This window comes from Notechis scutatus, chromosome 1 (genome assembly GCF_049901735.1).
Source record: "Notechis scutatus isolate UNSWTSFEM ecotype Mainland chromosome 1, rNotScu1.2, whole genome shotgun sequence".
NCBI lineage: Eukaryota > Metazoa > Chordata > Lepidosauria > Squamata > Elapidae > Notechis > Notechis scutatus.
Genome location: NC_142009.1, coordinates 90,818,599 through 90,838,842, shown reverse-complemented (window position 1 = coordinate 90,838,842; position 20,244 = coordinate 90,818,599). Strand labels below are relative to the sequence as shown.

The 20,244-nt window shown below is 36.7% G+C and overlaps 1 long non-coding RNA gene across 1 annotated transcript in view; it reads right to left on the bottom strand.

Annotated features, from left to right (window-relative positions):
• Positions 1 to 2,562: 2,562 nt before the first annotated feature.
• LOC148132903 (uncharacterized) overlaps positions 2,563 to 20,244 on the bottom strand; it is a 187,786-nt gene continuing 170,104 nt past the window's right edge. The window contains exons 2-4 of the long non-coding RNA XR_015750463.1: positions 13,546 to 13,624; positions 5,120 to 5,276; positions 2,563 to 3,639 (exon numbers count right to left, since the gene is read on the bottom strand). This is a non-coding gene — a long non-coding RNA (uncharacterized LOC148132903). The remainder of the gene's footprint in view (positions 3,640 to 5,119; positions 5,277 to 13,545; positions 13,625 to 20,244) is intronic.

Genomic DNA, 20,244 nt, shown 5'->3' with positions numbered 1-20,244 from the left:
TTACAGTAGGTTTGCTGGGATTTTCAGAGTAGTTGTTAAAATGGCCTCTGATCTCTTGTCACTAGTTCCCTTGGTTGAATTAAATGTCTACCATAAACAAAGTGAATCTACACTGGTATATTGAAAGAAGACTATCTAAATATTGTTTCAACTCTGAAGCTGACCTGACTGAGGCCATCTTTGAGGATTCAGTGTTGCCACAATGGAGATGAGGATTAGGGAGTGGGGAATAGAGATAGCTGGGATTTTGTAGCCGAAACAAAATAGTTTCCTTTAGGAACCAAGGACACTCGCACAGGTGGCTGAAGAGAGGAGGAGTGAAATTACCAAGCAATCAGACAGCACATTGATTGGATCATGTGACTGATTGTTTGGGGAAAAGGGAATTTTTTTTACTTTTAATTAGGTGAAAACTGTGGGAACATTCAGAGTTGCTTTTCACCAATCTGTGCCAATATGATATATCCAACTGTTTAACAAATCTATCTGCCTCAGAGTTCTGTTTGCTATGGGTGTATTACTTAGAACCCTGACATATTGTCTCAACAGGGACAAAGTGATAAAATAATGAGGTACCCATTGAAAGCAGAATTTCAAAATCAAAATGCTACAGCTTGAAATAAATAGCAGGATATCAATAAGATTGCTGAAGATTGTCCTATGCAGAATGAAAAATGATGATCTAACAAATAGAGCTCTGAGCTGGACAGTTCTGGAGGAGAGCATTATCTTTTCAGTGTGTGACTTTTGTCCAGCCATTTCTTAAAGGTGAGATAATAGCTGAAATCATATCAGTAGAAATGCTTCTTTACACTGCATTTCCATAATATATCAAGCAGGTGCACAAAGGAACTTAAATAAAATGCAATGTTATATAAAGTGTTTACACAGAGAGGGAGAGACATAAACATATCTCAATGCAAAACAATTGACAGCTAAATGCATGCTTTGCTCACAAATATGTTAAATAGATTTTTCATACGTTGTTTTTATAAACCACTCAGGGAGAAATTTGGATGAATAAGTGTTTATTCTTGTTCAAAAATTGCTTCTTCCATGGACTTAGAAAATAACAGAGAATCTAGGAACTATAGCTTTCTTTCGATGGGAGATCAGGGGGAAAACAATAAAGGTAATATTCTGCAAGTGCTTTTATCAATATTGTCTGGATCAATTATTACTTGTTTGATGTCTTTATTAACCAGGTATCATTGTGACAAACCTACTGAACAATACTGAATTAGAAATCTTTATTATAAATTATTATTTGCTTGTAAATGAGCTGTTGTAAGAATGAGCACAAAGTATAGTAATGGGAAATGTTTATTAAAAATGTTTTAAATCACATAAAATTTGTGCATATTTTTCCTACATGCACACCTTTCTTTATTGTATGCATTTGTTTTGGCAAAACAGTGACAATTTTATAGAGTTCCTCAGTGTGCATTTCACCTTATACACGCCCACACACATGCACACACATGTGTGTGTGTGTGCACGTGTGTGTGCGTGTGTGTATAAGCTGAAATTCACACTGAGGAATTCTGTAAATATATATAATGTTTTCCAATAGAGATTTGATATACATTTCTTTTTTTAGTGCACCCTGATAGATTCATTTTAACATTTTGATGGATTGGATTTCTTTAATGGATTGAATCACATATTAATTGATTTGATCCCAGGGTCCCTATTCCTTGAGTTATTATCCTGTGCAATTTTTGAACCCAATGATGGAGTTCTTATGCCATATCTGTCATTGGATATTGGCGAACATGTTGGTGGTCCTATTTTACCAACAGCCGCATGAAAAAGTGCTGTTGAGTTTTTTCCAAACCAGTTCCTTAGATTTTGAAGCCACAGTTTTCTTCTTCTGCCTGGACCTTGTTTGCATTCAATCTTTCCTTGGAGGATTGAGTGAAGCATGCCGTATTTTTCCGAGTGTCACATCACATGTCCAAAATATTCTAACTTTTATTTTTTTATGGTGTTGATGATTTCCCTTGGCTTTCCCAGGTGGCTTATCACCTCCTCATTTCTGATTTTGTCAGATGATGGAAGCGGACAAGAACAAAAGCCAGGATAGACCAACTTGAATCAGCCAAATATTTTGAATTTACAAAATTATTTTAGACTTTTTGAAGTTTTTTCTTTAACAAATATTCTTGCAAACTGTAATGAGACTCTGTTGGCATTCAGACAAAATGCAAATCCATTTTCCTTTCCTTAAGAATAAATCATATTAACCATTCTGGGATTTATTTTGAATTATCCATCAAAAGTTATTTATTTATTTATCTAATTTATCTAATTTATATAGCTGCCAAACTCACACATAGGTTCACAAAGATAAAGCAGCTTATCCAGATACCTGCAGTTCGGTGCAGATATTTGCGTGCCATATTACTGTGAAACTTTTTGGAGTGAAGAGATATTCTTTTTTTAGTGAGACACCAAAAAATAAGACAAGTGCAGAAGATAGTAATCATGTTATAAAGCTTTGATTTTATTTGGGTCATAGTTTTACTTTTGTATTCATAAGATATTGTTGATCAATGGTCTCATATAGATATAAAAAATTAAATGAAACAGTGGTATTCTATTTGACAGGCATTTTCACATCATATCTAAGCATCTTTTAACAGTACTTTGAACAAAGCAACAAACATCTGTCACATCTGGCTCCTTTCCTCTTCCATCCTTTCCCTGGAGAAAGATTGTGATACTGTATAGTATCATTCTCCTTGGTAGACTAAGCATCATTTTGACCAAATGTTGCTAGGTATGTGGCATGCTAGGTATGAAAATCTCTCTCTCTCTCTCTCTGTGTGTGTTTCTCTCTCTGTCTCTGTCTCTGTCTCTCTCTCTCTCTCTCTCTCTCTCACACACACACACATTAACAGACATAGAGTTCTTTATTAAGAAAAGAAATCTTGAAAACTAAGCAAGAAAGGAATCCATTGGAGGAAGTTCAGACAGTGAGAGACTAACATTTAATTTCTTATATTGATTTATTGTGAAAAAGCCGTGTATTGATTGTGAAAACAAATATGTACTTGAATTGTGTGGACACATATGTACATACACCTAGACCCACATAGTGGGATAATCAGATGAATTGGAAGGACAGCAATCTTATAATAGCCCTCTGCCAGCTCATCTCTTTCATATATGAGAGAATGCAATTCCATTCAATGCACCTATTGTGACAAACAATCCAAGGACAGTGGTGGCTTTGGGATGTATGCTTTTTTAATGTATTCTTTTGTGTTTGTTACATTTAAATTAGGAATGTTGTATGCATTATTTTAAATGTAAGAGACAAGATATTTGATTCGCTTTGTTTTCATCTTTTTTAAACTAACAATAGTATACACATATCCATGTAAACAACACCACTGAAAACTTCTGAATTATACTTATCAGCTTATATACTTCTTAGCTTAAAATTTAAACAAAAGATCTCACTCCATTGTTTAAAAGGAATGTACTTGTTTTTACAATTAATTCCTTAACATTCTCCCAGTGATAGAGAAACAATCAAGCAACCAGAAAAATAAAGCCCAGCATCAGTTTTAAAGTGGTGGCACAAATCCTTCAATATCTCCATTCCATGTGTCCATCAGGCATGTGCATATTCTACAAACAAAAGTGGAAAAAGAAAGACAGAAAAGAATATTTGCATGCAAATTTAATTTAGTTAAAGACAATATAAAACAAACAATGTTGATTCTGAATAACAAAGAGAATGCTATGCTAAATGTATTATTTTCTGCATGTCTTCCATTATACAAGATTAATTTTCACTGAAAGAGAGCTTTTCTTTTAAAACAGTTTATTGTTCATCTATAACCTATCATCCATCTATATCTATCTATCTATCTATCTATCTATCTATCTATCTATCTATCTATCTATCTATCCAGTAAGAACAATTAATCAAATAGTAAGAGTGATTAATCAATGGAACAGCTTGCCTCCATGAGTTGTGGGTGCTGGAGGTTTTCAGGAAAAGATTAGATAACTATTTGTCTGGGATATAAGGACCTTGCCTTGGGCAAGAGGTTGAACTAGAAGACTTGCAAGGTTCCCTCCAGCCCTATGATTCTATGAGTCTGTCCATCCATCCATCCATCCATCCATCCATCCCATCCATCTATCCATCATCTATCTATCTATCTATCTATCTATCTATCTATCTATCTATCTATCTATCTATCTATCTTTCATCTATCTCTTCTCTCTCTCTCCTCTCTCTCTCTCTTATCTATCAATCAATCATCCATCCATCTATCTTCTATCACCTATCATCTATCCATCAAAGTTCAATTTAAATATACAGATATCTGCAGGAAGGCAAGGGGGCAAATGGCAACATACACCTTGGGATGTCATCATGCAACAAATGCAACTTTTCCAATTTAAATAAAGGAGAATATATTCAGTTTGGAGTTGAATCTTTAGGTTCTTGTAGCTCTCTGAGCTTAGTTGTTTTCTTGAAAACATTTCATTGCCAGGCTGGGTAACATCACCAGTAAGAGGGAGAAGGGGATATTCTGGCTATTTATATATATGACCTGGGTGGAGTTGCTTGTATCTCATGGAATATGGATGAACTAAACAAAGGCAATAGGTTCTGAACCCATATCTACTCTGTCTTACTGGAATTGAAATCACACAGAACCTTAAAATTACCAACCAGCATCTTGAATTAGTAACAAGTACAACTCTTACAGTAATGATATTGCTTGGGTGATTACTTCAACTATTTGAGATAGATGCTAAAGTCTAGACCAGCTGTTGCTTCCAGGTTGCCTCTATGTGCAGCATGTTGCATTAGAGCAATAACAACATGACCATCGTATGAGTGACTATGAGCAAAACCTCTGTTTCAGGAAAACATTCACAACAGGTTAATGAGCTAGAGATCTTCCTATCTTACACAGCTACCATCTGCTCCTTGAAGGCCCTGTCTAAAATAGTTTAATCCAGTGCAACCTCATCCATAATCAAAGATGGAGTATCACTGCTACTGGGTCTTGGTTGGTTTCTGAACCCATATCTACTCTGTCTTACTGGAATTGAGCCTGAACTTGTTATTTCTTCTTCAAACACTTACAGCATCCAGACACTGAGGTAGAAATTTCTCTGTATCTCCTGTTCAGTTCAGGTTTGAGATGTACCTTTAGCATACTGATGATACTTAATTCCATGCTGAAGAGAATGATTGGGCAGTGACAAGGGACAAATATTAATATCCTGTGATCACACTGCATCTGCTCCACACAAAAAAGCAAATAAATAAAGGTATAGTAAGTATTCAGTCTTGTGCATCAGACCATTTAGGTCAGTTTAGTTGTAGCTATAAACTTCTAAATTATCACCAAACCTACCACCAGGGAATTGAAGTAATCAGTGGTGGGATTCAAAAAATTTTACTACCGGTTTTGTGCCATGGCTTGGTGGGTGTGGCTTGGTGAGCATGGCAGCGGAAGGATACTGTAAAATCTCCATTCCCTCTCCACTCCTGAGGAAAGGTTACTGCAACATCCCATTCCCTCCCCATCCAACTAACCTGCTTTCCAGCTCTGTTCTCCTGTGCAGGGCAACAAAAGAAGACCCAGCCAATCAGCTGGGATTCAGGAGGCAGAGAATATATGAGGGTGGAGCCAGTCAGAGGTGGTATTTGCCGGTTCTCTGAACTACTCAAAATTTCCACTACCGGTTCTCCAGAACTGGTCAGAACCTGCTAAATACCACCTCTGGAAGTAATCTAGAACCATAACCTGAGGACCACTGTCACAGTTGAGAGATGAAATCCAAAGATTTGAGAAGTTATGCTGCCATGTAGCAACAAGAATAGTACAAAAGTATCAGTCCCCACTTGATCTAGTAGGGTATGATTTACAGCACTTCTTTCCAATATCCACACAAATATAGAAGAAATATTTTCCCATGGATCCTAGTAACTTTTAGATTCTGCCATATGTTTATCAAAACAACATCTGGAACTTTATGGATTCATGGGCATCCATGGGTGGGGGGCAGTGATGAAACTTGATCATGTCATGCAAACAATGTGGATTATACATATCTGGAAAATGTTTTCAATAATTCAGTACACCATTCTGTGAATTTCTGTGGAGTTTGCAAATTTCAACTGCATTTTTTTTTGATAAAGATGTGATTGTCTGTTAAAGAGAGTGACTTCCCTATGCTGAATTTTGAATTGTATCATCATCATCATCATCACTTTTGATTAGTATCAAATTCTGAATGGCTTTGTTTAGTATGTATTATTCTTTCCAGGACTTTTTGGAATATTTTTATGGCATATTTGGATAGATCTTGGAATTTTGCTTTGTATCAATTACTGGCTGATAAGTTCTACATTTGAGGATAAATATAATTTGTCTATTGCTGCCCAATGACAGGAATTTCTGTTGATACCTCAACTTTGATCAGTTGCATTTTCAGATGCCTAAATTATTGGAAGTGGCAAAAATTAGACCTTACCCTTATCAAAACTCAATCTGATATACAAATTTTAAATGCATGAATGGAACAATCAGGAGATCTGTTTTCCCCCTGTAAACTACAGGACATTGTTGTGGTAGTCTGTATCAAAAACCTCAGTGGATCTTAGACTAATTAATACATTCTGGGAAGAAGTTATTTCACATTTTAATTTAACTTGAGGCAAATTTCACACGTGATGTTTTTGTGATTTAGGAACAAATTGATTACAGAGGTAGATTAGACATGGAGGATTATAAAGAAACCCGGTGAAACTATTTTTAAAGTTTATATCTGTGCTCGTATGAGAAGCCCATTTTTTCTGCTCTGTTTAATTAAATAAACAGTATGGATTCTTAATTGCAATGTTTTTTTTGGTAGCACAATCTGACTAAATAAAATGGAGAAATTATCAGAAATTATGTTGATCAGATTATAAAAAGGCAATGAGAGATTTTGAATCACTAGCTTGGTTATATTACTCACAGGCAGATAGATATAAATCTTTTATGCAAGGTGGACTGTTCTGATGGTCATCTTTACACAACTGAAAATGTTGTTCTTCTGGACTAGTGCCCAAATAAAACAAAAGTTGGATTTCATTGGACCCTGAGCCCTTTGGACTAGGGGAAAGCCAAAATCTGAACTGATGAAGAAGAAAAGGACATAATCTATCCATCATAATTTTGCTTTTGTCCTGTGGTTTGATATAAATGAATGGTTTGGCTCATAAAAAAATTCTAAGTTTTTCTAAAGTGTGATGAATACACATTTCCACTGTGGTTTAATGTTACACTTTAATTGGTTCAGAGTGGCTTATTCCTGTTCTACAAACCATGATTAATAAAAAAGTTAGCTTAGTGCAATGTATAAATTCAGCATCTCCATTGATGGTGCACATATGCTTTTGTTAAAACATCAATTTTACTGTCACAAGTCGGTATTACTACTGTGGAAGAAGAATATTGACATTCGCTATCCTAAAATGCAAATAATAAACCTCTCACACTTTAGGCAATTTGGTTAAAGGGAGCACGACAAACAATGACTTAGGAAAAATGAATATTAACATCATTGGTGTTTTATTAACCAAAAGCAGGAACCCAATAGGTATATTATTATATATATTAAAACATTTCTGATTATAATGGCTATGTTGCCTTCTCTTTCACTGCAACAAGCTTCAGCACCAGTTCTCTGTCTCATTATCCTTCATGTTTTTCATAAGGTTCTGTTTTGGAACTCTTCTGCAAATGGCCCTGCAGTGCAATGATTGTGTTCTTAATAATTTCAAAGATGTGGATGGTTTCCCCCCCCCTCAGTATTTGACCTATTTTGCCACTCATGCATTATACATACTGGGGAAAGCTGTACTCATAAGGCAGAGTCATTAGAGTTTAAAGAGATTCACTCGACTTCTCTTCCTCCTCCTCTTTTTTTCTGTGCAAAATCTAGCATTTAAAACTGACTGAATCAGTTCTTTTTTTCCCCCCAGTTCCCTTTTTATGTCTTCATGTAATTTTCCCTATGCTATTCTTGGAAGCTTAGTATTTTAAACAAAAAAAAATGGAAGAGATAGTAGCAATTATCTTTTGTAAGGACATGCATATAATGAAGGCTGCAATCAGAATCACATGGTCTAGGAAGAAAAGCCCATTGACAAGAGGGGGATTTACTTCTGAGTAAACATTCCTAGAATTGTAGTGTAAAAAAACAAAGTGAGACATTTATCAGGGTTTGTTTCTTGGATGAATTGCATGGCAGAAGTAGGAATGCCAACACTCTTCAGACCAGGTGTACAACAATAAAAATTGTACAAGAAAGTTATTTAGTACACTTCATCTGGTTTTCTTCATAATATCTTAACTTACTGTAGTTTATCAAAATTTGTCAAAAAACCTCCTACCTTATGCTTTCCTTTAAATCACAGGTGTCAAACTCTTGGTGTCACGTTGCCATCATGTGACATTTCATGAAGTCTTTTCCCTTTGCAAAGCTGGGGTGGGCGTGGTCTGCGCGTGACACATCTGTTGTGGTTCACCGGCAGCCGGTGCAGATGCAGAGGTATTGGACAGTGAGGACGAAAGGGAGCACCACTCAGGGAGTCTGGTAAGGACTTGGATGAGGGTCCTGCATCCAATGCAGGGATGGGGCCAGGACCATATGAGAGTGGGGTGCCGCCTTTGGAGTCTGGCAGCAGTGAAGCAGAGGATCTGAGGAGCCTGTTCCCAGTGTTTGTGTGTGCACAGAGCTGCTAGAAGGCGAGAGCAGCTGAAGCAGGAGGGGAGACTCGGGAGTAAAGCTCCCATCAGGAATAAAAGTCAGCCCTCAGTGACATGCTCTTTGCAGGAAGCAAAGAAGTTCATTAGATTCTGATTCCCCATTGAAGCCCTGCAAACTGGTTTGTCTTTGCTGGAATTTCTGTCAGTTTATATTCTAAGTAATTGGACTTCTGTTTTTTGGCAGCCTTCTACAACCCTGAAAGGCGTGAGCTTATCTCAGAGAATTGTGTCTAATGAGTTTTGGCTGGGAATGCAAGAAACTCCCAGCGTTGCATTAAAATAAGTTTGATTTTACATTCAGTTTGTGCTTCCTTAATTTGGATGAAGCCTGGGTCAGAACAACATCTGGCCTGCGGGCTGCCAGTTTGACACCCCTGCTTTAAATGGAAATAGCCACTATATAGTAGACCAGGGCTGTCAAACTCCTGGCCAGCGGGCCAGATGCGTCACATGCTGGCCACACCCACACACGGTTTAGCAAAGAGGAAAAAAAATCCCGATACGTCATGTGATGCCGCTATGACGAGGTGAGTTTGACATCCTTGCAGTAGACTCTATCCAAACACTGTAGTAATAGCCTATGAAAATCTGTATTACTTCTTCTTCTCTTAAGTTTGAATGAATCAGCATATATTTGTGTGTTTACTATAAAAAAATTGCATGTTTAAATATTTGAGACTAAATATGTTAAAATGGCTTGTATTAGGGAAATAAAAACACAAAGTAGTGTACAAAATTGTAGATTAGGGAAAAAATACATAGTAATGCACAGCAATATTCTTTAATTATTTCAGTAAAACAAATAAAGCAAAATGTTAGAATCAAATAAATACATTCAACATTCACCTTAAATTTATAAAGTTCGACAGTTCAGCGGTTCGAATTTCTAGCACCGCATAATGGAGTGAATTTCCATTACTTGTCCCAGCTTCTGCCAACTTAGCAGTTCAAAAACATGTAAAAATGCAAGTGGAAAAATAGGGATCACTTTGGTGGGAAGGTAACAGCATTCCGTGTGCCTTCGGTGTTTAGTCATGCCAGCCACATGACCATGGAGATGTCTTTGGACAGTGCTGGCTCTTCGGCTTTGTAATGGAGATGAGCACCGCCCCTTAGATCTGGAAATGACTAGCATGTATGTGCAAGGGGAACCTTTACTTATACATATAAAACTGACTTTCTTCTCTTTCCAACACATAGGTACATCTACTGCTGGCTTACAAGTACATCATCATTACTATTGCTGTAGCCCCAGAGCTAGGGCTAGGGATGGAGATTAAGGATGGTTTGCAAGTTTTAGGTGCCAACAATTTTTACTATCAGCTTTCTTTGTCCCTTAGCAGGAGGAGAAGGACAGAGAAGTAATAGAATCCTGCCAAGAAAATCTGTATCTTACTTTAAGAAGTCAAGAAGAATTATAGCCTTTAGCTTCTTAAATCACAAACAAGAATGTATTTCACTCTGGAATGGAGACGATGAAGTCTTGACTTTCTTGAGTTTACACCTGTGTAGTATACATTCTTTATGGAAGACAAGTCAAGGGGTGTTACATGCCCACAAAGAAAGCTCTTGCATTTCCATTGCCAAGAGAGTTGTGTCTCAGGCATATAAATCTGGGACCAGGGATGTGGGCTGCCTGAGGCAAAAGGAAAATTAGCACTTGTTTGCCCATTGAAGTCACCCAAGGCTAGAAAACTAGTTTTGACATTGAGAGTGTAACAGTTTCCAGTATCTTTCCTGCAGCAAAAATGCAACTGTAAAAATTAATTAATTAAGTAATAATAAACAACATGCCCCTCTTTAATGGCCACCCAAAACTCGTTCCTCAAGGCAGTTGCCTGACTGCTTATTAATTTGTCCTCCCCTGTCTAGAGGCCAGAAGAGAGATATAATATTTAACCTGGCAGGGTTAAATATCTCATAAATACAAATATCTCACAAATACAATATAATCATTAACTTTTGTAATGATTTTAGTGAGTAAATTCATATATAATTATGAATATCAGATCACTAGCTATAAAAATTTACTTACAGGGAAATATTTTGCAATCTCAGGACATTAGAAAGAATTGCAGTATTTTTAAGCACAATTTCTAAAATTAATAAATAAAAATGTCCTGACATTTTAACGACCTTTTTTTGCCATAGTTGGTAAGTGAATCACTGCAGTTGTTAAGCTAGTAACACCGCTGTTAAGTGAATCTGGTTTTCCCATTGACTCTGCTTGTCAGAAGGTCGCAAAAGGTGGATCACAAGACATTGCAACCATCATAAATATGAGCCAGTTGAATTTTGATCTCATGACCATGGAGACACCGCAATGGTCATAAATGTGAAAAATGGTCATAAGTCTTTTTTCCCCAATGCCATTGTAACTTTGAACAGTCATTAAATGAACTCTTGTAAGTTCAGGACTATCTGTAGTTGAGTTCACTGACACTATCATATTCACTGATCTCTGATACTTCGGAGCAGTGGTAGGATTCAAATATTTTTACCACCAGTTCAGTGGGCATGGCTTGGTGAGCATGCTTTGCGCATGTGCACACACTTTGTGTGCATGTGTGTGCCAAACACACATTTTGTGCAGGTGCAGAGGTGTTTGTGAGGTGCAGAGGTGTTCTAACTCACCACCTGCAAGTCTGCACGATCCCGGTTTCTTCGGCAGCTGCCGCGCAGCACTCTTCTGTGCCATGCAAAGCCGCTGCGCTTCAAATTCAGAGGATAAAGGTGAATATGGGAGCCCGGGTGGATGGGTGGGCCCAACAGCAGAGTGGTGTAGAGAACTGGTTCAGCCTCTGCTGCTCATCGCTGCTACCGGCTCTGCAGAACCGGGACAAACCGGTAGAATAACACCACTGCTTCGGACCTATCCAGGATAATGCTAACCTCTTTATACTTTTTGACTGCCATTCACCAAAACAACTTGTAATAATATAATCATCACATTAGTTATAGATTTGTCTCCTACCACTCTATGAAGGAAAAAACAATTCCTGATCAGGATATATTATAAGATGCTCCATCATTTGACTCATGCAAATGGGGCACAAGATACGGTACTTTCAGTTTTGTCTCTTACACATGGTTTCTCCCTGAATACACACTTCTCCCCCATTTTTAAAAAAAACAAATGATTTGTTGTTGTTAGTAATTTCTCTACATTATGTGTTCTTGTCAGAAGGAATCACAACTCTTTTCTGTGGAAATATTTGAACCAATTTGCCACATCTTCATCATTGGTGGTATTCAGCAGATTGTGACCAGTTCTGGACAACTGGTAGCGGAAATTTTGAGTAGTTCAGAGAACCGGCAAATCCCACCTCTGACTGGAGATTTTACAGTATCTTTCCCCTGCCACGCTCACCAAACCATGTCCACAGAACTGGTAGTAAATTTTTTTGAATCCCACCACTGATCTTTATGTACCTAAAGGAAGGCAGAAAATATTCAATAGCAGATTTGTGGTCTCTTTTTGTGGGCAGTGATTGTTCAGCCATTTTCTGACACCAATTTTTAATGAAAAACTGCAGCTTTTTAATTTTAAAATTGATCCTCTTGCACAGCTGCACAGTTGTGAATGCATTTTTTTTAACTTAGAAAGAAAGAACCTGAAATAGGCTTCATTTCCTTTCCAATATGCTTGCGGTTTGTGACATCTCCCCACTATAAAAATAAATGATTAAAAACATTCTTCTTTTCAAACTCTTCCTTTTCTCCTTTGGCTGTCTTGACACAGCATACTTAAACATGCCAAATAAAGGACAACAGCTGCATTTGCATAACATACTTAACTTGGTTAGTATTGCATTGTGGTTGTGGTGGCTTTCTGTGTAGTCTATGAAATGGAGTTGTGTGAACTCACACCATTTCATAGACCTTGTGGGCTGCGCGACTCCAGAAAAAGCTAAATTCATAAATGAACTTACACAAATGGTAGAAACATTATATACACTGTATGGCACTAATTGAATTAAAAGGGCAGTGGATACTACACTGTATTCCCTAACTTATGATACATAGCAAAAGGTGATGAAAAGAAATTGAGTTGTGTAACATTAGCGTTAATGTTTGTTTGCTTTTTGAAATTATATAGGGAACTAGAGAAAATGGTTCCATTTATCAACAAGTAATGAAGGAATATCATATTTGCTTTCTTTTTCTTTTTTTATTTCCCTAGTTCTGTTTGTATATATTGGCTAAAGCTTGGTAGCAGAAAATTTAAATAGGGAAGTGAATAAAGAGCAATTTCTTTCTGAGTGCTGTTGCTGGTTATTTCCCCAGTGGAGATTCAGAAAGTCCATAACTGAAAGAAGTAGCAGTTCATTGCTTTCTTGCCTTATGGATAGTTTCTTGATTGATAGATAAGTGTGCTTTCAGTAATTAGATACAGCAAGCAGAAAGTCTATGCAGAGACTAGCTATAATACTTCAAGGTATTATTAGATAGATAGACAGACAGACAGATAGGTGTTTGCTTGTGTGTGTTCTCACAGTGAATAGATGGGTCATTGATAAATATGTTTTATTATGCTTGTTATTTGGACAATCATATCCTTTAAGATCAGGGTGTCAAATTTGTGGGCCGCAGGCTGCATGCATCACATGCTGGCCCCACCCCCGCCCGGTTTACATCTTGATGACACAAGTTTGACACCCCTGCATTAGATGAATTTATGAAGAAGATTCTGGTGGCCCTCACAGGTATTCACAAATGTATAATAGAAATTTAAGACCTTCCATACCTGGAGTGAGGAGACTGGCAATCATAGGTGTTGTCAAAGATAATTTGATTGATGAGGCAGAAAATCTTCCTGAGCAATTCTGAAAAAACCACCCAAAATCCAAAAATAAATACAAACGATACTATAGATAAGTCAAATAAGTACCACTATACTTCTTTTGTAATACTTACAGCTTTGAGGCAAGCTGGATGATAAAACTTGCTCAGGACATTGTATCACAAGTGGTTTGTATGTCCTAATTAAAAATAATCTTGTTGTCAAGTTTATGAAGTAGGGAAGAGAACCTTTCCTCAGAAATAACAAACAGAAATAAATGAACCAATATCCTGTTGCATTCAGGCTAAATTTATATTTAACTCCGTAGGAATTTCAGTATTACGACTGACATTATTATCCCATCAGTAGCATAGATCTTATCCACATATGCTGCTCCATAATGAGCATGGCAAAAATTTATACATATTCAGAAATCAGTTTTCTGCTGATGTTTAATTATTTCAGTTCCTGCAAATGTAGCCACGATCCACTTTGAGATAAAGCTTTTAATTTCTTGATCAAGGATAATTTGAATGTTGGCCATTTCCTGATTAGTGGCTAAAAGTGTCTTCAGAATATCACCAGCCATTGTTGAAATGACAGAAAGCATGTCATTAGAATTGTTATTTTGGCCCAATGATGGTTGGGTGATTAATCACTAGTCATAAAATGACCTTACACACAGCATTGATTAGTTTGCCTTGTGTTAAACAACTACCCTCTATTTCCAGGAGAAGTCAAAATTGCAAACAGGTGGGAAAGGAAAGATAAAATACATCTCTTTTTCCTTTGCTCCCCAAAATTTTAATCCAACAATCACCATCATTTAATTCAATGACGCTGGTAACTATCTGCTTATTACTCTCCTCATGCCCCAAACTCACTTTGAAGCTTGGTACTTGGGACAATAAATGAGAGGAAATATGGAAAAGTACCTGGCAATCTTTCTGGCACACATTCTCATTTCCAGTTATATTTTCATGAAGCGTTTGGATACTTGGAAACAATATCAATCCTTGAATTTGCTGAATTCATTTTTTCCCTGGGATCAGTAAGAATATGGTGGAACATTTTTATTTCCAACCTTAGATGGATCCTAAAAGGCTTCAGGCTTTCCATTGATAGATGCTATTGAAAATCTCCTTCATTTATTGAATTAAAGTTTGAGACAATTACATTGCAACATAGACAAGAAACTGACCAACACAATGAACAGTAAAAGCATTGATTGGTTGTCCCACTAAGAATGATAAAGTAAATCTCCAAAATCCCTTTCTCTTAATGGACTGCTTAATTCTTTCAATAAATACTGTCTTGTCTGTTGGTAATTTGTTTGGCAGATCTATATGATACTTTAAAAACAAAGAAGACAATCAGAAAAGGGACTATTTCATTGTGTATAGTTATGGCTTAAACTTTCCTACCCTCCAAGGGAGAAGAATATTCCTATGCTGATGCTTCTTGTCTCCTAAAATTTCCACAACTACAGTGGGGAACTATGAAATAAAATATTTTAATTTTCATATTTTGATTTTTTCTGCTCAGACATTTGAAGTTCTTGGGTTTTTTTGGGCCATACTGAGAGAATGGTATGGAGTGCCATATTTTTTTGCTTATTAAAAGCTGAGTTTGGAGGGGAAGGAATTAGGGGAGAATGAAAGGTCAATGATTTAAATTCTACTTCACTGAATTCAGGTGTTTGAATGGATATACTTGGCAGAAAGGTTATGTGAAGCAGGGGTTGGCAATTTGAATTCAACTTGTCCTAAAGTTTGTAATCAAATAAAATACAATTGTATGGTGGCTGGGAAGTTTGTATGCCAAAAGTACCCAAAACCTTCTCTTCATTTCAAAGCCTTTCAACCTTCTACATATTTTTGGGACCATAACTGGTGCTGAATGTTGAGTTTGCCCTTGGTCCTTTCAAAATCCAGGGACATTAGTTGTGACAATCACTATAGTGTATTGGTGATAAATATACTTCACATTAGAAAGTTTAAAGTGCTAGCCCTACTACCTCACACTGTCAGAGGTGTAAAGAAGCAGCTTTAGGAAATGTATGGAAAGAATAAGGCTTGAACTGAGATGACACAAGCTAGAGCCCTGTTTGTGTTTTGTCCCAAATAGTCCAATAGAACATTGGCATCTGATTTTAGTCTGTATTATCTTAATTCACACATTTTAAAAGATTACTATCTACACTGCTTCAAGCATTCAATATTATATGTAATCAATAACTCCAGTGACCTTCACTGTAAAGGATAAAATGCACAGGATAAAATACAAAGTGGCCCAGAGGAGGCAAATGGCTTCTGATGGTTGAAAATCCTCTATTTTTGTGGGTTTATTGCCATAATATGTAGAACACAGAAGAAAATACCAAAGGGAAACTACAAAATTACTTGGTTGTCTCTGCTTATCAATTGGAATGTATATATCAAACATGCATTACAATGAATACATGTAATGTATACATAAAGGAATAAACATTCCCTGTTGAATACTTGGAAATTTGCAGAAGGGATATTAATCAACATTGACCACAGTGGGAATATGCAAAGCCAAAGAAAACATAAAGAAAAACAAACGTTTGTTTTCTTGACACGAAATGGGGGGGAGGGAGAAGGAAATAGAGCTTCTGAAAAAAATCTATTTTTAATATCTAGCAGTAGAATTGCTACTCCTTCATCTAGCTGATCTTCATGGTAAGCTGTATGATTCTAGTAATATATAGCATTTGAATTAACCCTGTAAAATTCTAAGAAGATTTTGTTTTGTTTCAAGTTGTCATAGTACTTTTATTTTTCCCAGCCTCAACTGATTCATTTTTATGGTCCATGGTATTTTTTTATTATTATTAACCATCTCCAAATCCATAATACAACGGTCTTTCTTGCTCTTTCAATGTCCAACTTACAGAGTTGTATATATCAGCACTGAAAAGACAATTGCTGTAACTATTCTTTGTTATCAGAAGTATAATTATCCTGCATAATCTTATCTATATTTGACACGGTTCCCTCCATCATTAATGTTTTTGATTAATGTTTTATTTTTGGACCATTTTTTCTCAATTAATAAAGGAACAAGTCTAATGTTTTTGACTCATTTATTTAACTGGGCTCTATTTATCTAGTTTTAGGATTTGTGCAGAGGACAAGTCATGTTTTAGACCATATTTAGGCAGAAATATTGAAAGTTCAAAAGGGTTTACAAACTTTTAAGGGCTACTAGCCCTTTTAAGGGCTAAATATCTCTTGTGCAGCTTTAAACCATTCAATGGATTTAACTTCTGGGCCTGATGATTTTTGCTGGGAGATCTTACTTTCTAGCATAGCTGGCTTTTGAATATAATGTCCCTCTATTTTTTTTCTGTCATTCTATAATCCTGTTTATAAAGGAGTTCCCTATAGTCTTCCTATTTTTTATCCTCATTTCCCTCTATTTAGTCTTTTCCATGATCATTCTTGAATAGTCCTAGTCAAAGTGTAGTAAAGTTTCCTGGGATTTCTTTGATGTTCTTAAAACATCTTATTTTTCTTTGTCTTATCACTGTCCTCCCTTTGTTAACATTCTCAATTTAGATACCTTTTGGTAGCCTTTCTTGCTTAAATGTTTAAAGTCTGCATTCAGTTATTGTACATTCTTTCTATTCACTCCCTGCCTTTCCATGGCTATCATGACAGCTTGTTCTGAAAGCTTGTTCTTAAAAGATCTTTTCTTCTTTAAATTCTGGGAATATTTTGTTCTACATCAGTTTTCACAATGTCCCTTGCTTTTCCTCATAGTTTCTCAGATTCTCTTTTGCATAAGTTAAGCATAAGTAATGTGTTCTTTCTATTCTGACTATATGTCCTACAGGTCAAATATTACTCTCTTGAATTGTTGAAGTTTAACCTGTCTGTGCTGCCTGAACTTCACAGTCACATCTTATCAACAACCTCTGGACTCTGAGGAGAAAATTCTTTCTGCAAACACTTTAAACTTTTTCTCTCTCCTGCAGTTCAGTTGCTACCTGCAACATGTCTAGAATAAGATTTACTTAAACTCCACATTTCTCCTCACTTTCGAGTCTTGTTGTTGCAAAGTTTGTTTTCCATTTATGCTTACTGGTAGAAATTGCCCTGGTGTCTATTTCATGTTGATTCCCCCCCTTTAAATAAAACCTCATTCCCAGAGTTTAGGAAAAGATATCCAAAATAAATCCAGGTAGTGGGTTTCAATTATTTTGCCATTTAATTGTTTGCTACCAACTGCCAACACACACCCTGCATGAATTACCTACTCTTGTCTCTTATGACCAATAAGAGGCAGTACCAATAGTGTGTCCTATAACAAGGAGTCAAACTTGATTTCTTAAAAAAAAAAGTTATTTATTCAAAGTTTATGAAATTAAAAACATATACTCACATTTTACAGCGTTGTCTAAGCAGTAGATATACTTGTACTTTTCTTCTGATAGCATGTTATACATTGTCATAATAACTCCTTTGTCGTTTTAAACTCTATATATGCATACATATAGTTTATTTACATTTATTTACACATCACCCTTATTTTTCCAAAATGTTACCAGATCATCAGATATCACTTTTTCTTTATCCAGTCAAACTTGATTTCATTGAGGGCTGCATCAGAGTTTTGTTTGACTTGGGGCGCCAGGATAGACATGGCTAGGGTGGGCGTGGCCAGGGTGGGATGTCATTCACGTTGGGGGTACCTGTGGTGGCCAAGTGCTGAGGCAGGACTTCCCTCAGATCCTCCCTCACTCTCATTATAATCTCCTTCCTTCCTTCCTTCCAGGGGTGGGATTCTACCAGTTCGCACCTATTCATTAGAACTGGTTGTTAACATTCTAAGCAGTTCGGAGAACCAGTTGTTAGAAGAAATTACTGGCCTAATCCTGTAAGGAAGGCAGGAAGGAAACATTCTGGTGTTGCTTACAGAAACTGCCTCTCCGTTAACCCTTATTACATTCTTGGCAGGACTAGACTTCCTGTCTCAGGAACTTCTCTGGAGTTTTTTCCCCCTCCTTTGCTGGTACTTTGCTTGTGTGTAGTGACCATTCAAAGTTACAATGGCACTGAAAAAAGTGACTTATGACCATTTTTCACACTTACGACTGTTGCAGCATCCCCACAGTCGTGAGAGGCCAGGCGAGGAGATGCATGCCTTGATGTGAGTGATATCGAGTTGGCCACACCCAGCCAATAACATGACCACTAAGTCATGTCCACCCAGTCACATGACCACCAAGCCACACCCACCACCTAAGCCACACCCACAGAACCAGTTGTTAAAAATTTGAATCCCACCCTTGCTTGCTTGCTTGCTTCCTTCCTTCCTCCCTCCCTCCCTCCCTCCCTCTTTTTCCTTTCCTCTTCATTTTCCTTTCTTCTTCCTTCTCCCCAGAAGAAATAACCACAGGGGCCATCGTGGCTGAAAACAGGGAGCTCCGTTTTTGCTGGCAGAGGCACTATGGGCCAGTCCTTTGTCGTTTCCAGGGCAGCCCCGTGGGCCAGATTTGGCCCACAGGTCTTGAGTTTGACATCCCTGTCCTATAATATACAGGTGATCTTGACTTACAACCACAATTGAGCTCAACATTTCTGTTGCTGAGACATTTGTTAAGTGAATTTTGCCTCATTTTACAATATTTCTTGCCACAGTTGTTAACCAAATCATGCGGTTGTTTAGTGAGTCTGGCTTCCCCATTGTCTTTGTTTGTCAGAAGGTCACAAAAAGTGATCCTATCACCCTGGACACTAGAACTGTCAGAAATACGAGTTAGTTGCCAAGCACCTGAATTTTTGATCACATGACCATAGGGATGCTACAACTGTCATAAGAGTGAAAAAGAGTCATAAGTCACTTTTTTCAGTCCTTTTGTAACTCTGAGTGATTGGAGGACTACCTGTATATCTGGAAATGCAGGCTGCCTGCCTTAGATTACATCTTCTTCCTGATAAATAGTTGATTGATACATGAGATTATTTATTACCCAAGAATCTGTAAATAAGAAAACCAGATTAATTTGCCTCAGTCCAAGCAGTGCATTTTATACATCTGTAGGATTTGAATCAGATTCAAAGTTGTCAGTTTCTGATATTTCTGCACCAGATAATGTTGACTAAAATAGTATATTTTACATACTGATTCCCTCATTCAAACACATCCCAAGTTTAGCAATGTCAATGGCTGGTTTAACTTTACTTTTTTAAAAAAAATTTTTTTTGGGATAAAACAGGAAACACCTCCCACACTTGGAGAATCAGAACTATAAAAAGCAACTGCATCCTCCACACAGTATATTTTGTAAGAAGATTTACCTAGTGACCATGTTTTGGAAATGCTGACTTTTTTTTTTTCAAACACTGGGAAAGATTTTTAAAAACTGCTACAGGCGAAACATTATTTTGTTTGCTCAAACTGGAAAAGCAGTAAATATAGCCAAGAATTTGAGAGTAAAGTTAGAGTTGATTCACTCTCTTTGATAAAAAAATATAAAAAATATATTTCTTTTGTTATCCAATTATTTAAAATCATAAAAATAAAATAAAAATAACCATAGTATTATAATCAAACTCTCAATTTCACTTCTGTCATGACTCAAGTAATGAAAATTTTAGCAAAATTTAAGTGTGTAATTTTTGTGTGTGCCTT